The 23,381-nt window shown below is 40.6% G+C and overlaps 1 protein-coding gene and 1 pseudogene across 3 annotated transcripts in view; both read right to left on the bottom strand.

The window, feature by feature from the left end:
- The window catches only part of SPTBN1 (spectrin beta, non-erythrocytic 1), a 215,097-nt gene that overhangs the window by 178,854 nt on the left and 12,862 nt on the right, over positions 1-23,381 (bottom strand). The gene's annotated exons all lie outside the window — the stretch shown is intronic.
- LOC116270336 lies at positions 1,535-13,852 on the bottom strand (annotated as a pseudogene).

Below are 23,381 nucleotides of genomic sequence, written 5' to 3'. Positions count from 1 at the left end.
CATCTCTACAAAAAATGCAAAAATCAGTTGGGTATGGTGCTGTGCGCCTGTGGTCCCAGATACTCAGCAGGCTGAGGTGGGAGAATCCCTTGAACCCAAGAAGCAGAGGTTGCAGTAAGCTGTGATCATGCCACTGCACTTCGGTCTGGGCAAAACAGTGAGACCCTATCTCAAAAAAAAAAAGACACGTTATTTAGTTCTATCTAAACTTTAAAAAAGGATTCGATTTTCTGATGGACACTGCATTCAATATTCTGCAGACATATTAAACTGCATAACAATTTTCTAAACACAGTTTTTAAAGGATCTGGGTATAATAGCATAATAGAGCTAAACAGAGTCTGACAGCTTTTATTATTTCTATTAACTTTTCTGCTCTAGTTTATACAAGCCAATAAATCTCATTCTATTCCACATGAAAGGAAATCCACTCAGTAGTCAATTACATTTCTACTGCAGGCTGCGGGTATCTTTGCTTGAGACATAAGAGACATGTCTCTTGTGTTCTCTGACTCCTGTAACTTACATAAATGTTCCAAACCCCATATAAAATGTCACTAGTCTGCCTAAGTTCGAAGGCATCTACCACAGCAGTCAGTCAGTCAGTGCAAAGGGCAGTAGGTCCACCACCTGCAATGAGGTCACAGGAATGACACAGTCTTTGAAACAGGTGTTAAGTAAAACTCCTCAGACCCAGCAAATCCACTTTTAGGGATATAAGGAAAAGGTAACTTCAAATAAAAATATGAATGCAATGATGCTCATCATTGTGCTTTTTTATAGTAGCAAAAAAAAAAAAAATTGCAGACAAACTATATGTCCAGTAATAGGGCACACCTACTTTAGAAATAGGGTACACTACTTTATACAGCCATAAAAAGCGTCTTCAAAACAATTTTTAAACATGAATACAACCCATAAAAACAAAGGGTATAAAAATGTGAGTGTATATGAGTGCAAACCGTACACCGGACCAGAATTATAGCATGGTTTAGAGCTAGGATTATAGGAATATTCTTTAATGTATTACTCTCATACTCAGAAGTTATTTTTTAAATTACAGTATATCCTAAAAATAATTATCTTGAGGTCTTTTGTTAAAAGCTCTTAAAATACCACATTATTTGTCTGGAAAATCTAAAGAACAAAATTTGTTTACCAGCCATGCTGTCTGTTTCTTTAAGGGCCTATTTGCAAAGCCTAATAGAAAAATCTGGATTTAAGAAAGAGAAACAAACTGGGTGCAGTGGCTCATGACTGTACTCCCAGCACTTTGGGAGGCAAGGTGGAGGACTGCCTGAGCCTAGAAGTTCAAGACCAGCCTGGGCAACATGGCGAGACTGCGTCTCTACAAAAAAAAAAAAAAAAAAGAAAAGTTAGCTGGGTACAGCGGCATGCATCTGTGGTCCCAGCTACACCAAGAGGCTGAGGCAGAAGGACTGCTTGAGCCCAGGAGGTTGAGACTGCAGTGAACTGTGTTTGCACCACTGCACTCCAGCCTGGGTAACAGGCTTGTCTCCTTGTCTCCAAAAAAAAAAAAAAGACAGAGAAGTAAGAAGTAAATTACTTAAAAATGATTATTTGAACCACAGAATTTAAATGTTCATGGTTATAAAGCATTTAAGATATGATATTCAAAAGTTTACTTTAAATGGCAGCACTTTGGGAACATATTTACTCCAAGAAGTTATTCTCACATAAGATGACCAAGAATTTCTGATCAGTCCTTCATCAAGAATGTCAACATCACAATAGCTCAAATCCTATTAGCTAGCTGGCAATGAAATTTTTTTCTACCTAAGTGTAGAATGACTGAAAGAGAAAATATTTAAAGTCCTGTATAATAATGTGGGTGAATGTCAACCCTTGAATATGGTTTTGGAGACTTTTCACAATCTATTACTATGTGAAAAAGAAGGCAAATCCTCACAGTGACAGGCTATGATGCCAGGGGAATCTTCCTGTCAGTCAGGTTTAATAACAGTTTTCCTGGACCCAAAAATTTACAAAGTCTAACCTTGACCTTAATAAGGTCCCTTAGCGTTTCTTGACCGAATTATTGCCACAACTTCCTGACTGGTTTCCCTGCTCTGAATTTTGCCCAAGTGAAATCCATCCTCTTCCATGCTGGAGCTTAAATGAGCTTTGAAGAACACACAAGCTTGACTAAAATGTTTCACCACCCTCCCCACTTGTCTTTTGGGTAAAACCTCCTTTCAAGTCATGCAAGAGTTTTTGCCTGGCCTCAGCTCCCTTCACTCCTCAACACAGCCCTCTTTACTTCAGCCACAGCAGAACAGGTCCTCAAAACACACTGTTTTCTCTCTCTCTGGCTTTCTGCATGCTGTTCCCCCTATGTGGGACTCTCCCACACCTTAATCTTTCCAGCTAACACTAATCATTCTTCAAGAGTCACCTCCAGCCTCATTCTTCTTCACTAAGCCATCCCCATCCCTCCCATCTGGCATCTACCTGAATAAGATGCCTATTGACCAGACTGAAGCCCAAGCCCATCTTTGCTACTAAGGTGGTTATCCAACTTAATGCAATAAAGCACATCCACTACTGAGGGGAAATTCAGGAACAGGAGATTAATAACATAGCCAAATATTTCAAAGTGCTTATTCCCAATCAGAAATTTCTGGAGAATCGCATCACCATTTACAAGATTGTTCAAATTTCCTATTAGATATTTTCCTATTTTGTTTTGCTCAATTTTGTTTCTATTTTGTTCCCTATTTTGTCCAAATTTCCTATTAAAATTTTCCTATTTTAATTCAGGACCCCACCTGAATTAAAGTGCCACCACAGGGGATCCCTTGAATACTCTCTGAATTTAGAAATCTGTTTATAAAATCTTCATAAACAGGCCAGGTGCTGTGGCTCTTGCCTGTACTCCCAGCACTTTGGGAGGTTGAAGCGAGTCAATCACCTGAGGTCAGGAGTTTGAGACCAGCCTGGCCAACATGGTGAAAACCTGTCTCTACTAAATATACAAAAGTTAGCCGGGCATGGTGGCACGCAGCTGTAATCCCAGATACTCAGTAGGCTGAAAGAGGAGAATCACTTGAACCTCGGAGGCGGAGGCTGCAGTGAGCTGAGACTGCACTCCAGCCTGTGTGACAAGTGAAACTCTGTCTCAAAAAAAAAAAAAACAAAAAACTTCATAAACTTGTTTTCCATTCCCTGTCATCACTCTAGCAAAACTGAACAGATTTTTGGGGTGTTCTGTGAGACCAGCAAGAACGGTTAATTCTGAGGTTCTCTCATGTTCTTATGGAAACACAACTAGAATTACAAATATTTTAGGCTCATAGGTCTTCTCGTTGATCCAGAAAAATCCAACTGATAAAAACCACAGTAGGAAGATTATATCAAAGTAAAGGACATCTTCTATAAATAACCTACATTCTCAGGAGTGTTTTCCAAAACATTCCCAATTAGAGATTGCTAAATGTATGCATGCTCTTCATAAAAGCTCTTAATCGTCTGAAACTGTCATCAGCTCTCAAATCAGAATCATGATTTTTTTTTTTTTGACAGGGTACCCTGTCACCCAGGCTGGAGTGCAGTAGCACAATCTTGGCTCACTGCAACCTTCACCTCCCAGGTTCAAGTGATTCTTATGCCTCAGCCTTCCAAGAACAGAGAGTACAGATGCACACCACCACGCCTGGCTAATTTTTGTATTTTTAGTAGAGATGGGGTTTCACCATGTTGTCCAGGATGGTCTCAAACTCCTGGCCTTAAGTGATCCACCCACTTCGGCCTCCCAAAGTACTGGGATTACAGGTGTGAGCCACCACACCCAGCTTAGAATTATGATTGTAAAAATCAGCAGCAACTTGCATCTGCATATTGCCATGTATTTTTCAAAGTGCTTTCAGTTATATCATTTTCTTTCCTTTTTTTCTTTTTTTTTTTCTTTGGAGACAGGGTCTCACTCTGTTGCCCAGGTGGGAGCACAGTGGCATGATCATGGCTCACTATAGCCTCAACTTCCTGGGCTCAAGTGATCTTCCTGCCTCTACCTCCTGAGTAGCTGGGACTGTAGGCACATGCCACCATGCCTGGCTTTTCTTTTTTTTTTTTTTTTTTTAATAGAGATCAGGTTCTGCCTAGGCTAGTCTTGAACTCCTGAGCTCAAGTGATCCTCCCACCTCAGCCTCCCCAAGTGCTGGGATTACAGGCATGAGCCACCACGTCTGGCCAACTACGGCATTTTATTTGGTCCCATTTTTGTCAGCCATTTCTCAATGTCAAATCCCAGCATTAAAAGTTATTTTTCTTAATTTTCTATTTGTAGAAAATTAAATTGTTATTTTAACCTCTGATAATAACTGTACTCTTAATTTTTGCCATGGGACTTATTGTATATAAGCAAGTTTGTTCAGATTAGTCTCTTTACAAAGCGAGCTTTTGTAAGATTAATAACTTCATTAAAATTGAAAGTAGGAAAATAATTCATAGAAGAGCGTGAAAAATTCTGTTATTTTTTTCCCCTATACAAAATGTACCATCTGGAGTTATTCTGAAGCCAAAAATACATCAGGAGATAGGACTTTTTTTATGGTGAAGGGAGGAGGGGAAACTAAATCACAAAGAAGCCACCAGGATGAGATAATGCACAACACTGAAATCTGAGAAAAAGGGTCCCAGAGATCATTCTCAAAGCTTACACTAAGCCTATGTGACCACACAGGACCTGTGACACACCACCTTTTATAATGAAGCAGAAATAGCACTCACCGAATGAAACTAGAGCGGAATTCAACATGCTGCCAAAAATAAAAAATAAAAAGAAGAGGATTTTAGGAAGAAGACTACAGTATGAGTCAGACATCACGGCAATCCAAAGTGAAAACAGAGAGCCACTGACTCTCAGGGGTGTAAGGGACCTTAGAAAGGTCCTTGGTCTCATCTTACCACTGGCTGCCTTTAACTGCAAGGAAATCACTTTCTCTCCCTAGTCCTCAGTTTCCTCATTTGAAAACTGAGGCATGAGGGTAAGGCCAGTGGGTCTCAAACTTGCATGCTCACCAAAATCACCTAGGAATTTCAAAAGACAGACTCCTGGACCCGGTGCCTAGAAATTCTTATTCAAAAAGGATATGATGGGCCGGGCGCAGTGGCTCACGCCTGCAATCCCAGCACTTTGGGAAGCCAAGGCGGGCAGATCATGAGGTCAGGAAATTGAGATCGTACTACCTAACCCAGTGAAACCCTGTCTCTACTAAAAATACAAAAAATTAGCCGGGCGTGGTGACGGGTGCCTATAGTCCCAGATACTCGAGAGGCTGAGGCAGGAAAATGGTGTGAACCCGGGAGGTGGAGCTTGCAGTGAGCTGAGATTGCACCACTGCATCCCGGCCTGGGTGACAGAGTGAGACTCCGTCTCAAAAAAAAAAAGACACAGGAGGAGACCATCAAGTGAATTAATATCATGATATTAAAAGTCAATTTAAGAATGTGAAATTCTGACCAACTTTTGACTTTGAGTATTTCATAAAAGATACTGTGAAATCCTAATGATACGTGACTTCACTGATTCATTTATTCATTTATTGTAACACTAGAAAAGCAATGGTGCTCTAGTCTAGTGGGTAGACTGACAATAATTATTAATGAAGAAATGTGACATTAGATACTTAATACTGTGAAGGAAAAGTATGCAGCTTTGTGAACAAATGTCAGAGGAATTGGATCTAGGCTGAAAATCAGGGAAGGCTTCTCAGAGAAAATGATGTTGGTATTTCTTAAGCTGTACAAATATGCAAAATAGGTCTACGTTTATTGAATCATCATTACTCTGCAACTCACTGTACAGTAGTATGTCATGCATACAGTAAATGCAAACAAGTACACATCAAAGGTGTGTAGTAATTAGTCCTGAGAATAATGTTTTCCATTAATATAATATTGCTTAAATAATTTCATTATGTGAAAACTTTTTCTGATGATAGAGACCTAATTAAATGTTGGAAACCAAGTAATCTATGTAATTTCAAAGGAAAAAATTGTGCTGATTTTTGAAAAAGTTAAAAAACAGCAAAAAAAAAAAAAAAAAAAAAAAAAATCTAAAAATTAAAAAAAAAAAAATTGTAGTAATTTTTAAAAAAATTAAAAAAAAAAAAAAAAAAAAAAAAAAAAAAAGAAATCCTAATGAGGAAATCAGAAAAAGCTATAGAAAAACAGACAAATTTTATACATGAACAATATAAATTGTGTATGATATATTACCTAATACCAAAGTAAACCAGATTCAGAACGGACGGTTATAAGAACTAGCTCATATAGAAACAAGATGACATTATTATATTGCTAGCCGCAAAAATTGGTCCTCAGCACCATTTGATAAATGATCTCAAGTAAATGACTCATAGCAAAAGTACCGACACTTATGTTTGCTTGTTACAAAGCAAAAGCAGTTTTTTCAATACAATCATCAGAAGACCCCAGCAGGGCTCTTGCCACCACACCCGGCCTCCTCCTGTGTCTTCAAAATCAACATCAAAATCTAAATTATCATCCCTTTCTTCATTTCTTCTGCAGCTTCTTCTATGGTTGGAACTTAGATTGTTTTCAATATTTTGCTTTTTTCTGGTTCCTTGTTGAACGGAATAACAATCTCTTCTTTCCACATTTTGTGCAAACTTCAAGTTCACAGGCGCATGGTCTACACATTGTGTAATAAGAATCCTTCACTGTCTTTCATAAACATTTAACACATTTTTTAGGTTTTGATAATGGTTCATATTTTTTGTATTTTACACAACACTCAAGAACTTCTTTATAGCGCTGACATACTCCATCAGGAAATTTTACATTAATTTCCTTGGTCTGAACACTTATCGAACTTGTCATTTTTGAAGCTAAATGTATTCTGGTGCTTGAGGCCTGGAATGAGCCACGCTGCACCTTTCTGGGAGCTCGTCACCGAAACCACAACCACCCCACGCCGGGTGCAGGCAAAAGGATGAAGGGAAAATTAATGAACTACTTCCAGGAGTTAACACTTCTCTACTTGTCCTTTAAAATTCTCTCCTATAAAAGGCCTCAAACATCCATAAAGCATAAAAGAACAGTGGTACCCTGAAAAGTTACCAGGATGGCAATTACAGAAGACACTTGTCATCACCACTGGCTTTCCTATTATTCCTCTTAGCATTCTTTTTGGTCTTTCCAGCTTCCCATATTCCTGTTCTTAGGCGAAGTTAACATTTCCTACCTTGCTCTCTCAGCTTGAGGAAAGAGAATATAGAAAATGGCAAAATAAAAGTGTGAAACATAATTAAAAATAGCAGACGAGTATTAACAAAAAGTCTAAAATTTACTCACAATGGGAAAGGAAGGAAAGCAGGCCTCTTCTGGCAGTCAGAAGCAAGACTGAAGTGAATGAGAGGAAAATAAACACAATTCCTAAGCATATAAAATTCCTAGGAGGGCCCTGATCATTTATTCCTCAGAGAAAGGCAGTTAATACTGTGCAGTTATCACTTGCCAATACACATATTTGGTTTGGTTTTGTTTTTGAGACAGGGTCTCCCTCTGTCCCCCAGGCTGGAGTGCAATGGTGCAATCACAGCTCACAGCAACCTCAGCCTCCTGAGCTCAATTACTCCTCCCACCTCAGCCTCCCAAGGCATAGGCGCACACCACCATGCCCAGTCAATTGTTGTATATTTTGTAGAGACAGAGTTTCACCATGTTTCCCAGGGTGGTCTCGAACCCCTGGGCTCAGGTGATCTGACTGCCTCAGCCTCCCAAAGTGCTGGGATTACAGGCGTGAGCCACCATGCCCAGCCCCAATACAGATATTTGGATACAACCCCATCAAGAACACTAACCTGATCAGCAGAACAAAGCAAGAAGGGAATGAGGTCTGTAACAGGCACTTACACTTCACCCTGGTTTCATAGCAGACAATGACAAAACAGGAGAAACTCTCTGAAATGACTCACAGGCCCTGTGAAGCCACTGGGAGTCATACCCCTAAATCACCTGAGTGCCTTTGATCCATGCATTCTCAGAGCTCTTCCCACCCACTTCCCACACCCAGGAACACTTGGCATTTTCTTTACGGTGGGCACACAGAAAGCAACAGAAATCTGCTCCTGGGGAGGTGCTAATGTCCAGCAAAATGCAGGAGACAGGAAGGCACAGCAAAGAGCCTGGATGGTACAGACTGGACTGCTGGCTTCCAGACAGCCTCTCCACGTGAGGGTTTCTCACGCCTGCAGGAGGAACAATCTCCAAAAAGGTCCTGCTGAGGGAAGCAACGGGTAGAAAATCCACATCCTTTGGTATACTTCATGTTTCCTCTAACCCCTCGCTTTTCCGTGACCCTACCTTCCTGGGATCTTATGTGCTATGTCTGAACAAACATGGGACATAATTGATCCCATTCTCAACCCTGTGGTGCCCAGCGCTCCAAGAACATGGGGGCCCACGATGGGAGTTTATTTCACGGGAAATATGTGCTAGCACTGTCCTTGTTTCCCACACACTAGAGATGAGCAAGCAGAGGCAAACTATTGAGGCAGGTCTTTCTCCAGCAGGAGAGATAAAACCTCCTCTCACCTAGTTTAACCCCAATACTCAGGCTTCGGTTCCCTTCCAGGGCATTCCTCGGCTCTGAAGGAATAAAGCTGCATTCTCTCTTCCCTGGCCTGGCCTCCTCAGGGTCACATTTGCCTGCCCTGAGTCCTCACCACACCCCTTCAGACCAGCCTGCTTTAAACGGGGCCTTTCTGTAAGATGAGACACATAATCCATCGCACCAACTGCTGTGGGGCTTCTGGTGCCAAAAGACCATTGAGAAAAAGGCTGCTTAAAAAAGTATGGAGTAACTCAGTACTGCCAAGTCCTGTGGGATTAGCTCTATTCCAAGCCTGCCCTTCCTGTGTCAGGCTTCTTAAATGTTCGTGCTCCTCCCATGTTTTGTTGACATCCTAGATCTAGGCCACCCAATGAAACTGTCTGCTGTGGTGGAAATGTTCTATATCTGTACTATCCAATGGAGCAGCCATGAGCCATGTGTGGCTACTGAGCATTCGAAATGTGGCTAGTGTGACTGAGGAAATGAAGTTTCAGTTTATTTCATCTAAATTCATGTAAACATAAGTAACTTCCTGGTGCTCATGGCTCCCTACTGGACAGCACAGGCTAGTGACAATTTTGAGGGGAGGCCAGAGGATAACATGCATGCTTGGCCAATCACCTGAGGACCCCTTGCAAGTCCTGGTGCCCATTTTGTACCCCAGACAATTCAATCAGATTCTCTGGAAGTGGGGCCCAGACATCTGCTTTTTTTTTCTAATTGTTTCTAATTTTTTTCTTTTTTTTTTTTTTCTGCTGTAGAGATGAGGTCTTGCTATGTTGCCCAAGCTGGTCTTGAACTTCTGGACTCAAGTGATCCTCCCTCCTCAGCCTTCCAAAGCACTGGGATTTAAGGCATGAGCCACCATGCCCGGCTGACACCTGCATTTTTAAAATTTCTTCAGGGGATGCCAATGTGCTGCCAAGATTGAGGATCAGTGCTCCAAAATGTGAAAATATCTACCATTAATAGTCAATCCCTATCCAACCAGACACTTCAAAAACCAAAATCTAAGCCATGTAAATAATGAGGCCAAATATTCCCCCCATCATGCAATCCTGTGGCACTACGCCAAACCTCAGGCTCATCAAGAACAAAACCACGTCCAACAAATGGGCTGCTTTATAAAGGAAGCCATGCAGAGGAAAAGAGCTCAGAAAAGAAGGTAAAAGGAGGAAGGAAAGAGGTTTTTCAAATAACTGTCAGTATATAAAGCCTGGCTAGCATCAATCTTTATATACAAATAATTCATTTTCTGGAAAGTAACCAGTTAACAATAAAATACACCTCCAAATCTAGTACTCTGAACAAACAGCTTTAATTGGATTCCTTCCCTTGGCTAACCCATCCACACACTATCTGTGCCTGACAGTAAGCTCTTACCACTATGCATTTTTCTTCAAAAGATTATCTGAAACCTGTGCTTTTTCATTGGGGATATTAAACTCTTTAAATGGCAGCAATTAAAAAGCCAGTATTGGTCCAAAATCCATTTGCTCTGGCTCACTTTTGTCCAGCAGGCACAAATCTCAACCTTTACTTGCCATTACTAATTTCACCAAGTGTATCATTAACCTGGTGATGCTTTTCCTCGGGGACTTGATTTAACAGAGGCATCATACCCAGAGTTTGGGGAAAAAAAAAAAAAATTCAGGTCTCTGTAGCCTCTAATCTTCCAATCAGCATTTCCCAAAGGCATGCCATGCCCTTCAGGGTTGACTGCTGACAGAGTTCCAAAGCTGGGGCAAAAAGCTCACCAGCGTTTTCTGGGCAGCACTGCTGAAAATCAAAAGCAGCAAGAGAGATTCTAATGGGAGGAGTATATGAAGGTTACTTTTTTTTTTCCAAACCTGTTCTTCATTTCTAGGATTTTATTATCATCATCATCATTATTATTATTTAGAGATGTGGATTTTGTTTGTTGCCCAGGCTGGCCTCAAACTCCTGGGCTCAAGTGATCCTCCCACCTCAGCTTCCCAAGTAGCTAAGACCACAGGTGCTCACCATGGCACCCGGTTGAATGTCACTCTTAATGACAATAAAAGTAGCTCCCTCTACATTGACAAGTGAAACATAAATGACCTAAAAGTAACTCTCTCCCCAAATTATTTAATATTACTAAAGTAATTCAATTACAAAACTGAGAACTCCTAGAGTTGACCAGGGCTTCAATAACTCACCTTAACTAACGGACTCCCCTCCAAGGAGAAAGAGCTGGCTTAAGTTCATCCACATTCACAGCCAAGAAGTTCTCAAAGAACAAATATAATCCCCGCTGCTGTGGCAAACCAGACTGAATTCTTTTTCATCTTGGCCTTTGTGGGAACCAGCCGCAGCAACTCAGTAATGACTTCTCAACCATCCATTCCAATGGAGGGTAGACAAGAGGGATTTTAAAAAAATTAACACAATACTTATGAAAGGGTCTGGACTACACGTTTCATATACATATGAATGTGAGTTATGCTGAATAGAATAAAACTTTTTTCTGGATTACAAAACTAGGATTGCCAGATAAATACTGGACATCAAGTTAAAGCTGAATTTCACATAAACAATGAATTTTTAGGATAAGTATGCCTCAAATACTGCATAAGACATACTTACACTAAAAATGATGTACTGTTCATCTGAAATTAAAGTTTAACCAGGCATTCTGGCTTTTTTGTTTGATTTTGTTTTTCCTAAATCTGGCAACCCTGCATCTCACTATACTGGGAAAAATTCAACTTTTTTTTTTTTTTTTTTTTTTTGAGATGGAGTCTCGCTCTGTCGCCCAGGCTGGAGCGCAGTGGCCGGATCTCAGCTCACTGCAAGCTCCGCCTCCCGGGTTTACGCCATTCTCCGGCCTCAGCCTCCCGAGTAGCTGGGACGCCATTCTCCTGCCTCAGCCTACCGAGTAGCTGGGACTACAGGCACCCGCCACCTCGCCCGGCTAGTTTTTTGTATTTTTTAGTAGAGACGGGGTTTCACTGGGTTAGCCAGGATGGTCTCGATCTCCTGACCTTGTGATCTGCCCGTCTCAGCCTCCCAAAGTGCTGGGATTATAGGCTTGAGCCACTGCGCCCAGCCAAAATCCAACTTTTAAAAGAGGCAGAATAGGTCGAGCTTTGCCACTCCCCACCCACTCAACCTCCCAACCATTCCAATATCTCAGCGCCAGCTGTTCAAAAGGTGCTCTCCAGTGCAGATGTTAATTAGACACAACCTGATAAATGAGTGCCCCAATACCCAGCTGCCATCTCTGGGCCATAGGTGCTAATTATATAATTAAGTGGCAGATATACAGGTAGCTGAAAAAGTAGAAGTCAATTTTACTTTCTGAGCCTTTATCTGAGTAAAGGGCTCAGATAAAGCAAGCAATGAAGTTTGAGCAGGTGCCATAAAAGGAAGAAGCCATTAGTAAATACTAATGTTATTAAAAGCAAAGTTTGCTTGGAAGGCTGAAGCAGGACGATCACTTGAGCATAGGAGTTAGAGGCCAGCCTGGGCTACACAGTGAGACCTTGCCTCTTGGGAAAAGAAAAAAAAAAAAAAAGCAAAATTTGTTTGGGAGAAATAACACAAAGACAACAGAAAGCAAACTGAATACTTAAGTGGTTATTACATGAATTAAGTATCCTAAATAATTTTTTTAAATAGCTACATCTATTGAATAGTTATGTGCCAAACAACATTGCAAAACTTTACATGTTTTATTGCATTTAATCTTAACACCCCATTAAGTGAGTCATGTCCATTTCACAATGTGAAGAAACCCAGACACCAAGATTAGGTAACTTGGTTAAGACTAGAGTGACCATGTTACCTGGTTTGCCTCAGACCATCCTAGTTTATGCCTGCTGTCCTGGTACAACTATTAAAAGTGTCTCCTTTCATTCTCATAAATTACCTAGTTTGGATAATAAATTATGTGTTCACCTACCAAAGACCAGAGTCAGTAACCGGCAGAGGCAGGGTTCCAACCAGGCAGTGTGGTTCCAAGAAACAGAACCCACCCACTATAAAATACTCCCTCCCAAGTCCTACTTTCCACAGAAGAGGATAGGAAAAAAGGCATTTTTTTTTTCACTTTTACCAATCATACCTTAAATTTCTTACATGGTTACAAACCAATTCACGGGGCGGTTGGTAAGCGTCATGTTTTCTGTAACTACATCCGCCTTTAAATCATTGCTATACACAGCACAAGTCATCTGCGGGCAGAGAAGACTCTGCAGTCAGCCTTCACTGACAACCCTGGGCATGAAAATGTTTAAACATTTCAACTTATCAAAGTATCTGGTCAAATATTTAACCAGATCTTTTTCTATCTTAAAACAACCTTTGCCTTCCTTCAGCCTGGTCAGGCAGCCAGGACACTCAGTTGTTTGTTAATTTTACTAAAACAAAGATGGATATGCAGTAGGTCCTGGCTTTTAGTTCCATACACAATGCACTTTCTTCCTTTCCCTAGTAATAAAACATATATATATACACACACACACATATATATACACACGCACTCACATATACAGACATATATCTTTTTTACCTTTGGTATTGTGTATTTTCAGAACACTTTTCTATTTTCCCAGCAAATGTTTAGCCATTCATGCTATTAATAGTTTGACAACACGAAAACAGTAAACATGAGCATAAACTTGTAGGTTTACTTCATTTACATAATTTTAAAATGCATCCCAAGTGGTTCCAGTAACCAGAAGTAAGATGCCTTTCAAAAGGTTCAGCACATTGGAAACAGTTGCAAGGACACCGAGCATTTCCACGTATCTGTTAACGGCGATAGTTTCAGCCCTTACTCTTGTGTGAAGCTGTGTGACTGCATCTAGCCTCTCTGAGCTCTGGACTCTTCTTTGATACAATCATGTGGATGTATTAACTATAGGGTTCGGCCCAGCCCCAAAACTCCCAATTCTATAACCCTCTACAATCCTTCTGACTGTAAGCTGCACCCTGTAATGTGAAAGCACTGCTCTTCCATGAAACTCCCCAACATTTGAGCTGGTCCAGAGGGTGGCCCATCAGGTGACCCACTACAGGTCCTTGAAGAGTGAGGAAAAAAACAATCCTCTCTCAAAGGCAGACTTACTCCAAGGCTACCATCATTGGAACCTGACACAAGCATCCGAGGGCATCAAACACGAGCATTCTCATAAGAGAGTGAAATCTCTTCCCCCAGGAAGACCTGCCACAGACAAGGGCCGTGGGACCAGGATCGGCAGCTCTGCGGCGATCAGTGCAGGTTCCCATGTTTGTCATATCCCTGGATATATTAAGCCTGATTCCTGTCAGCCCCAGACCATATGAAAAAATGTATTTTAATGTTTGTTTTTCTGAAGGATCATGAATGCTTTTTTCACAACAATACTAATATCAACACAAAGGATAAGACTGGGAACTGTGGCTCTGAAGGTTTTCTCTGCCTCAAATCCTCACAAGTCACCTTTAAAAAGCAAAGTCTACCTACCACCAGTCTTTTTTCTTTGAGATGAACTCTTACTCTGTTGCCCAGGCTGGAGTGCAGTGGCATGATCTCAGCTCACTGCAACCTCCTCCTCCCGAGTTCAAGTGATTCTCCTGCCTGAGCCTCCCGAGTAGCTGGGATTACAGTCACCCACCACCATGCCGGCTAATTTTTGTATTTTTAGTAGAGACGGGGTTTCACCATATTGGCCAGGCTGGTCTTGAACTCCTGACCTCATGATCTGCCTGCCTCAGCCTCCCAAAGTGCTGGGATTACAGGCATGAGCCACCGCACCCAGCCTACCAGTCACTCTAGTCGTAATGGCAACAGGAAAAGGGTAGGATGGGGCTGAGGTAACTGACAGCTTTAAAAGTGTTTCCTGTCACGAAACAGCAATTGTCCTTCACACTTGTTTACTCACAAAGGAAAAAAGCAAACAAAACAGAAAATGAAAAAAGAATTCTTGGCCTGGATTTCACATGATTTCTAATAGAAAGCAAATACATTATTTAAAAGAAAAAAAAAAAAGGTAATGCCACAAATCCGAAAGTCTGGGGAGTTAAGAGAGTTTAGTCGCCATAAAGTTTTAGCCATGTACAGTTATAAAACGGGGGTTGGGGGGGGGGGGCTCCTTCTTACCTAAAGTTTATTACATGAAGTTTACAGACACATTTAAGGGAAAACTTCCATACTAAGATTTGTTACATACGCAGGCATAAAATCTCTGGCAAAGAATGTTGTGTTTAAATCCAAAGTCTTCTGGTAGAGAAATACTTAATACCTCCTGACAAAAGTTATCTCTGTTTCTTATCAGAGCCCTCATTTCAGTAGTATCTCATTTCAAAACTTCTAGAAAACTTGTTATAGAAAGTCAAACAGAACCAAGAAAAACACTGAAGCCAATAAAAAAAAAAAAACCTCTGTGTGTTTGGACCATCTGTCCAAACCAATTTAATTTTTTTATAACCACTAAGATATGTGGTCAAGATTTATTTACCTTTCTTTTCTCAATGGTAAGTTTAGAACACAAAGGCAACTAAATGAAGAAAAAGTCCTACGGATTCAACATAGGCATATAACCAGTAATAACTAATTTTTAAAAACTGCCTGCAATTTAATTTGTAATAGTAGAAATCTCTCTTCAAATACTCAACTCTTTTAACAAACAATAAAGTCAAAGATTCTTCCCAATGCAAGTATTAATTAAAATGCAATTCCAAATACTTGCTTTGTATGAGAACAAATTAGACAAATTAGGGTATCCCAAAGCATATTCTACGAAACCCTGCATCCAAGAGAGGCTATGAAAAGTAAGAAAATAATTCAAAGGTCAGGTAAGTTCGGGAAACGTCGTATTTTACTCTCTACCTCTAGAATGCCTGTTAGGATATAACAGCTGTGAGACAACCTTCCCTAAAGAGGCCTAGTACATGTTACTAAGCCCAGCATTCTCCAGATTTACTTGATGAGGAAATGCCCTTTATAAACCGCACATTAACATACTGCAAAACTGGTGCTTCAAAGAAGCTGATGGGAAATGCTGGATTAGACAACATTACCTACACTGTTATCTATATTTAGTTAGAAACTTTTAATAATCACACACACCCAGTCTCTTCTACATGGGAGGATTACTCTTGCCTGCTACCCTAGGATTTGGGTGGGGCATTTGATTATTCTGATCAATGGCCTGTGTCTAGCCCATCAGCCCAGAGTCCTTGATTGAGGATGGCAGCGCACCCTGCCACCATGTGACGGACAAGTAACATGAGTGGAAAATACGCCATCTGTGAGTTTCAGCCACTGAGATTCTGGAGATCTCTGTTACTGCAGCACCAGCCTAACCCGCCTGATAAACTATGGAAGGGAAATTTTCTTAAATAAACCTACATATAGTGACCAGAAGTGACAAAATAAATATACAGAGAAATGTGGAATAAGCATACAACAAGAATGAATCCTTAAGAAGGTCACTTTGGTCTAAAGTATCTCATTTCAAGCACTAAAGGGCAGTGAGTTAAAACTAAACACCCTGGTATGGACTAATTTGAAGTCATCAAGTTTTGTTTGTAGTTTGTGGAGGTGAGGCCTTTGACACAAGAAAATTAAAACTCTATTACATAATTTGTCTAAATTCATACTGTTAATAACAGTTATGTGACTTACTGATGGCTGTATTCTTTTCACTACACAATCAGTCTGAATTAGTAGAAAACACTAAATGAGGCCGGGCGCGGTGGCTCAAGCCTGTAATCCCAGCACTTTGGGAGGCCGAGACGGGCGGATCACGAGGTCAGGAGATCGAGACCATCCTGGCTAACCCGGTGAAACCTCGTCTCTACTAAAAAAATACAAAAAACTAGCCGGGCGAGGTGGCGGGCGCCTGTAGTCCCAGCTACTCGGGAGGCTGAGGCAGGAGAATGGCGTAAACCCAGGAGGCGGAGCTTGCAGTGAGCTGAGATCCGGCCACTGCACTCCAGCCTGGGCGACAGAGCGAGACTCCGTCTCAAAAAAAAAAAAAAAAAAAAAAAGAAAGAAAACACTAAATGATGAACTTAAAAAATAGTTTTGAGTTTCATTACTCCAAGGCACTCTGTGAGAATGCCTTTCTGTGGCTCAAACTCACAGAAGCATGTTTCTCACTCATGTTACATGTCTATCATATGGTAGCAGGAGGCTCTGCCACTACAGGCTGGACACAGGCCATTCCTCAGAACTAGTCAGACACACCACCGAAATGCAAGGGGAGCAGGCAAAAGTAATTCTCCCATGTGACCACAAAGAGAAGGGACTGCATATCTGCCATCATTAAAAGTTTCTAAACATAGATAACAGCGTAGATAATGTGGTCTAATCCAGCATTTCCCATCCGCTTCTATGAGAATGTGAAAGTACTGTAGAATCAAAAGGAGACAAACTGTTGCCAAATGGAAGGCCCTAAGCTTTTAAAGAATAAGCTGTTCTTATAATTGACAAACTAATTGTTTGCAAGGGATACATCCACTTTTCTTTTTCTGAGATGGAGTTTCGCTCTTGTCCCCCAGGCTGGAGCGCAGTGGCACGATCTCGGTTCTGCCTCCCGGGTTCAGGTGATTCTCCTGCCTCGGCCTCCTGAGTAGCTGGGATTACAGGCACGTGCCACCACGCCCGGCTAATTTTTTGTATTTTTAGTATTTTTACAATTTTATATTTTGTATTTTTATAATTTTTTCTGTTTTTGTAGTTTCACCATGTTGGCCAGGTTGGTCTCGAACTCCTGACCTGAAGGCAATCTACCCACCTCGACCTCCCAAAGTGCTGGGATTACAGGCATGAGCCACCGCGCCCAGCCTACATCCACTTTTCAAAACAAAGTTTACTTTTTCAAATTACAGAAATAACATATGCTTACTGCAGAACAACAGAAAATACAAAACAGCTCTGAGACAAAAGCAAAAATCACAAGCAATCTCATCCATTTTCTCCTCTCCCAAAAACCTTAATATTTGTAGTATTTCCTTATCCATTTTGTATATTTTTCTACACAGTTGTGGTAATTCCATTTATATAATCTTGCGTTCTGCTTTTTCTCCCTATGTTAAAAACCTTCCCATGTTATTAGAAGGTTTTCCATAATAATATTGTTTTTATTAATACAGTAAATAAATAATACATTTTTTCCAGGCACTAGTCTAACTGCTTTACCTATAACTTATTTAATCCAACCAACCCTATATGGTCTGTACTATGATTATCCTGATCTTGCTGATGAGGAAACTGAGACAGAGAAGGGTTAATGACTTGCTCAGGGTCACAAAGTGGGCCCATGATGAAATCAGGATTTAGACCCAGGCACCACAGCTCCACGGTCAGCACTTTTAACCACATACTGTATTGCCTCCAGAATATATGTATAGTCCACCCTGTAACTTACCAATGATGGATATCTAGGTTATCACCGCTTTAAAAAATCATAATAATGTTACAATAGGTATCTTTATAGGCATCTGAAGCACCATTTTGCCTAAGCCTATTCAGATAGCAAAACTTTTACCATCCCAACAAGTTCAATTTATTTTCAGCTAGCCAACAACAGCTGTAGAAACATCTAAAATGGCTAGCATTTCACAAACCAACTCAGTACTCCGCCTACCAGTGGTATGAACTTCCACGTGGGCCTCACCTGTCCACCCCGCTGCCATCTGCAGCAGACTCTGGTAATGTTTCCATCTGCCTTCACACTGCAGAAGGAGCCAATTAAAACCCTGGGTCTGTCTGACTGTGCATCCCCCAGCAGATATAAGCAAATTCCATAGATTTTTTAGGTCTGGAATATTTTAAATGCTAAGCTTATTTGTTCCTAGTCCTATAAGCTTGTGCCAGTACAAGGCATAGAGACAAGGAGAGATAACATCCCATATGCATGTGTAAAATTTAGAATGAATGTTTTCCTAATTCAGACAATAACCCAGAAAAGGGACATTTCAGTATTTAACTTTTTGTCTGCTTATCGTATAACGAATGACTGAATTCTCTTGCAAGATTAAAGGAATGCACACTCTAAATTAACAGACAGTTGGATGTGAAAACTATTCAAAACATATTTTCACATGAGGAGACCAGATAATGGTATGCTAAGTAAAAAGGAAATGGTGGCCTATAGTTCACCTCTCCTTAATTCAATTTACCAGTTCAGTTATCCAAAGATGTGTGTGGGGGTTTATTTTTATTTTTATTTATTTATTTATTTATTTTGGAGATGGAGTCTTGCTCTGTCACTCAGGCTGGAGTGCAGTGGCGAGATCTTGGCTCACAGCAAGCTCCACCTCCCGGGTTCATGCCATTCTCCTGCCTCAGCCTCCTGAGTAGCTGAGGTACCTGCGACCACGCCCAGCTAATATTTTGTATTTTTAGTAGAGATGGGGTTTCACCATGTTAGTCAGGATGGTCTCGATCTCCTGACCTCGTGATCTACCCGCCTCAGCCTCCCAAAGTGCTGGGATTACAGGCGTGAGCCAGTGTACCCGGCCATGTGTGTTTCAAAAAACAAAACAAAACAACAAAAAAACTGGAGATGTCCAATAAAAGGGAAAAGCAAAAACAGATTTTTGATACTTTAGAGGTCATAGGCTCAATAAAGAAATTTTCCAACATGGCAACAATGCCATATAGAATTCATCTGCCATCTAAAAGTGAAAAAATCAATACATCTAAAGAAGCTGCCCACACACGTATTTTCCAAAAGATATTTTTCTATGTTATAAAAACACAAAATGTGGTTTTTACATATTCTAAAAACATATCCCAAATAACCTCAATTCTACTTACCAAAAAGTATAGTAATTACAAATTATAAATCTCTGTGTAAGGCACTTACATAGAACCAGACATAATGTTTCTATACAAGGAGAGGACCTCTAAAATACGTGTAAAATACTGAAAGTGACAAAGCAAAATTCAAGACTTATACATATGAAGACAGTGAAATAAAAGAAACAAAGCCATTTTCAGGATATGCTACAGAGCTATGAAATTATCACAATTAGTCTCAATCTAAATGTCTAAACGACTTTAAGTTTTAGGATAATTAACATATCTGCTAATATCATCTTTTAGGAAATCCTTAAGTATACATACTTGGATTGTATTTAAGCCTCTCAAAATAAAGTTAACTCAATGTTTCCATCTACTATTTAACATATAACTCACTGTTTTCATCTGCTATTTAACATATAAATCCTGGAAGTTCTTAGTTTACTTCCACTCATTAACCCAAATATTGCATTTTTTAAAATTTCATCTTCAGAGCACCCAAACTAACTGGCTGTTTAGATTAGTCCCACAGGCAGCCCCACCTCCACCCAGGTACCCATGCCCCCCCCAACCTTGATCACATCAGCATCAGGCTCAAGTCAGTACGGGACCCATTCCAAAGACCACTCCCAACCCCCCTTGTTTTTACCACTCTGACTTAAAAAACAAGCCTTTCTATTGAAAAAAATTGAGAGACTACAGTTAGAAAGTAAATTAATTACAAACAAGAACTAAGTACTGCAGACAAACTACCAATGAATTTACTAAGAAGTCTAAAAGTGAATCAGCTAAGACAAGATTCCACAGAAAAGTAACCAATGCCACTCACTCTGCCTCTCTAATGTGTTAGTATTTAAACAGCAATAATTCCTTTCCAAATGCCTATCAAATAGCAATAATTCCTTTCCAAATGCCTATCAAATATATATAATATAGGACTTTAAAAAAAATCTTCAGGCTGGGCGCAGTGGCTCATGCCTGTAATCCCAGCACTTTGGGAGGCCCAGGCAGGCGGATCACGAGGTTGAGATCGAGACCATCCTGGTTAACACGGTGAAACCTAGTCTCTACTAAAAATACAAAAAATTAGCCGGGCGTGATGGTGGGTGCCTGTAATCCCAGCTACTCAGCAGGCTGAGGCAGGAGAATGGTGTGAATCCAGGAGGTGGAGCTTGCAGTGAGCCGAGATCCTGCCACCGCACTCCAGCCTGGGCAACAGAGTGAGACTCAGTCTAAAAAAAAAAAAAAAAAAAAAAAAAACTTCAGGGCCCAGTTTTTATTCAAACTACAAAGACTATATATTCTGCAGTGAGTCGGGTGAGCAGGGCAGAAGAACTACAAGTGAGTTTCGGATAATGTGCTACTAATTACTCCAGTAAAATCATTCAAGATAAGATGTTATAGAGAATTATCTTCTTCATATGCTCATAAGATGTTTTAAAACAGCTGAAACAGCAAAAATAAATAAATAAATAAACATCAATAAAAAAGAGGAAAGCATCTCTTGGTAACATTCAGAGGAGCAATTTTGTTCAAATGAAATGCCACGTTTCAAGATATTTGTTAACCTGCAGCTATTTTAAGGCAGGCCAAGGCTGCATTAGTGCCTGTCACACAGCTTGCTCCCAACCTCTTGGCAATTCTCCAACACATTCCAACATCTGATGCACAGCCTTGCTGGAATCACGTCCCACTTATCTCTAAAGACAACCAAGTAAGATGTTACCACATTACACAACCAATCTGCCATTTATCCCCATCAGGTCACTTTGCACAATGCCTGACTGAAAAAAAAATCAGACCACCGTCTGAGTGAATGGAGTTTAATCCAAAAGATACAACTCACACTCAGCCAAAAAACATGTATCAGAAAACTGCTCAAACTGGGGACAAATGTCATGCCTTACTTCCCAAAGAAAGGTTAAGCACTCATCAAGTAAGGAAGGAGAACTGATACCAAGGGAAATGAGCAAGATCAAGGGACACCTTAACTAAAGATAGTAAACCTTAGAACCTTAGTCATGCCACCACTGCCTACATTTTGTTCTTTTGTTTGTTTGTTTTCGTAGAGACCAGGTCTCACCATGTTGCCCAAGCTGATCTCAAACTCCTGGACTCAAGCAATCTTTCCACTTTGGCCTCCAAAAGCGCTGGGATTACAGGCATGAGCCACCCCACCCAACCCCCACATTTTGAAGATTATTAATAATGGGTATATTCTAAAGCAGGGGTGTCCAATCTTTTGGCTTCCCTGGGTCACACTGTAAGAGGAAGAACTGTCTTGGGCCACACATAAAATATACTAACAGTAATGATAGCGAATGAGCTATAAATAAATATCACAAAAAAAAAAAACCTCATAACGTTTTAAGAAAGTTTACAAATTTGTGTTGGGCCATAGTCAAAGCCGTCTCAGGCCGCAGGATGGACAAGCTTGTTCTAAAGGATAATCTCAGTATTTAATGAGCCCCATTAACTCTGCGAAAAGAACACTCTGGGGTTTGAGACGGGTTCTCTCTACTCTGCCCAGGCTAGTCTTGAAGCTCTGGGCTCAAGCGATCCTCCCACGCCAGCCTCTCGAGTGGCTGGGATTACAGGCACATGCCACCCCGTTCAGCTGAACAGAACAATTTAACATAGTAATACATCCTCTAAAAGTCAGTGTACTCTCTAATGGTTAATAGTTGGCAAAAACAAAAAAAGCCCTCTTCAGAAACAAAATGAAATGGTTTTTGAAGCCATTCAAAGGCTGCTACATTCCATTCTTGCTAAAAAACATATTTAATTAGCACACGTGAGCCTCATGCTCTGCACAGCTGCACAACATTCCAGAGATAGGCCAGCTACCGATACACTCTTTACACAAAATACCACCGACTTTAAAATTTGAGGAGACTGAGAAGCAGTTCTCAAGTATGACTCACCAAAGATATGTTTATTTCATGTGAACAAAGGTTTCCTTTAACAAGAGTGTAGTCCAGTGGAAATACATACTATAATTTAGAATAAAAAATGCATGTACACATATACCAATAAAATATTTCTTCACAGCCAGAAAAATATATATAAAAAATTCAACTGACAGACAAGAATAGTCTTCCTTTGAAACAAGATGATACATCAGCCTTCTCTCTAATTAAACTTTTACCTTTTATGAATTAAGATTAACAGAACTAGGATGAAACCTATGTCAGAAACACACACTTTGAAGGCAAAATAGGCCTTTCAAAATAAGAAATCATCCTGATTATCAGGGAAACTCGGGATCTCCTTTAGCAGTGGGTGTTGATTTAAAAACAAGCAAACAGACAAAAACCTACCTTCAAAACAAAGAATGAAACACAAGATGTGTGCTGGTTTCTTTCCTTCCCAAATGGCAGGCAAATCTCTTTGCTCCAGGCTAGAGGCACTTCCCCAACTCCACTCCAGGAGATAAATTGGGTATTTAAGGACAACTGGCAGTACAGACTTGTCAACCTTGCTGTGAGAAGGACCAGGCCTTCTCAGAGAAGTCACCTGACTAGTATCCCTGACCAAAATTCATCTCCCAAAATAGTGACAGGTATTCTCATCTGCTCAGAGGACCGGCTAAGGCCACATTCCAGCCCCCTGCCCTCCCCTAACCTAGGCCACTGGGACCACTCTGGGCACCGCCTGGTCTTGCTGCCATCCCAAGTGTCCAGACCTAACATTTGCAGCTGCTTCAAGATCAAGCTGAGACTCCTACACCAGGCTTCAGGCAGCTCAGGCACAGCAACCATCAAGGATTTTCCTTGATGGGCTTTAGCCACCTGCACACAGAATGATTCCCATCATGTTGGGAGTTTCAGAAGAATCCCTTATTTGGAGAAAAGTCCACCCAGCCCAGCTCAGATTTTTTCCTCTTAACTGTGAAAAGCACCATCACTGACCTTTAGTGTTTAAACCTCAGAAGGCGGCCATTTGTCACTTTTCCTTAGGGCCCATTATCCAAATGAGACTAACAGCAACCCCCCAAGTTTCTAAAGGAAATTGCTGGAAAGG

Source organism: Papio anubis, chromosome 14 (genome assembly GCF_008728515.1).
Source record: "Papio anubis isolate 15944 chromosome 14, Panubis1.0, whole genome shotgun sequence".
NCBI lineage: Eukaryota > Metazoa > Chordata > Mammalia > Primates > Cercopithecidae > Papio > Papio anubis.
The sequence above is the reverse complement of the archived record's forward strand: the minus strand, read 5'-3'. Positions and strand labels throughout refer to the sequence as shown.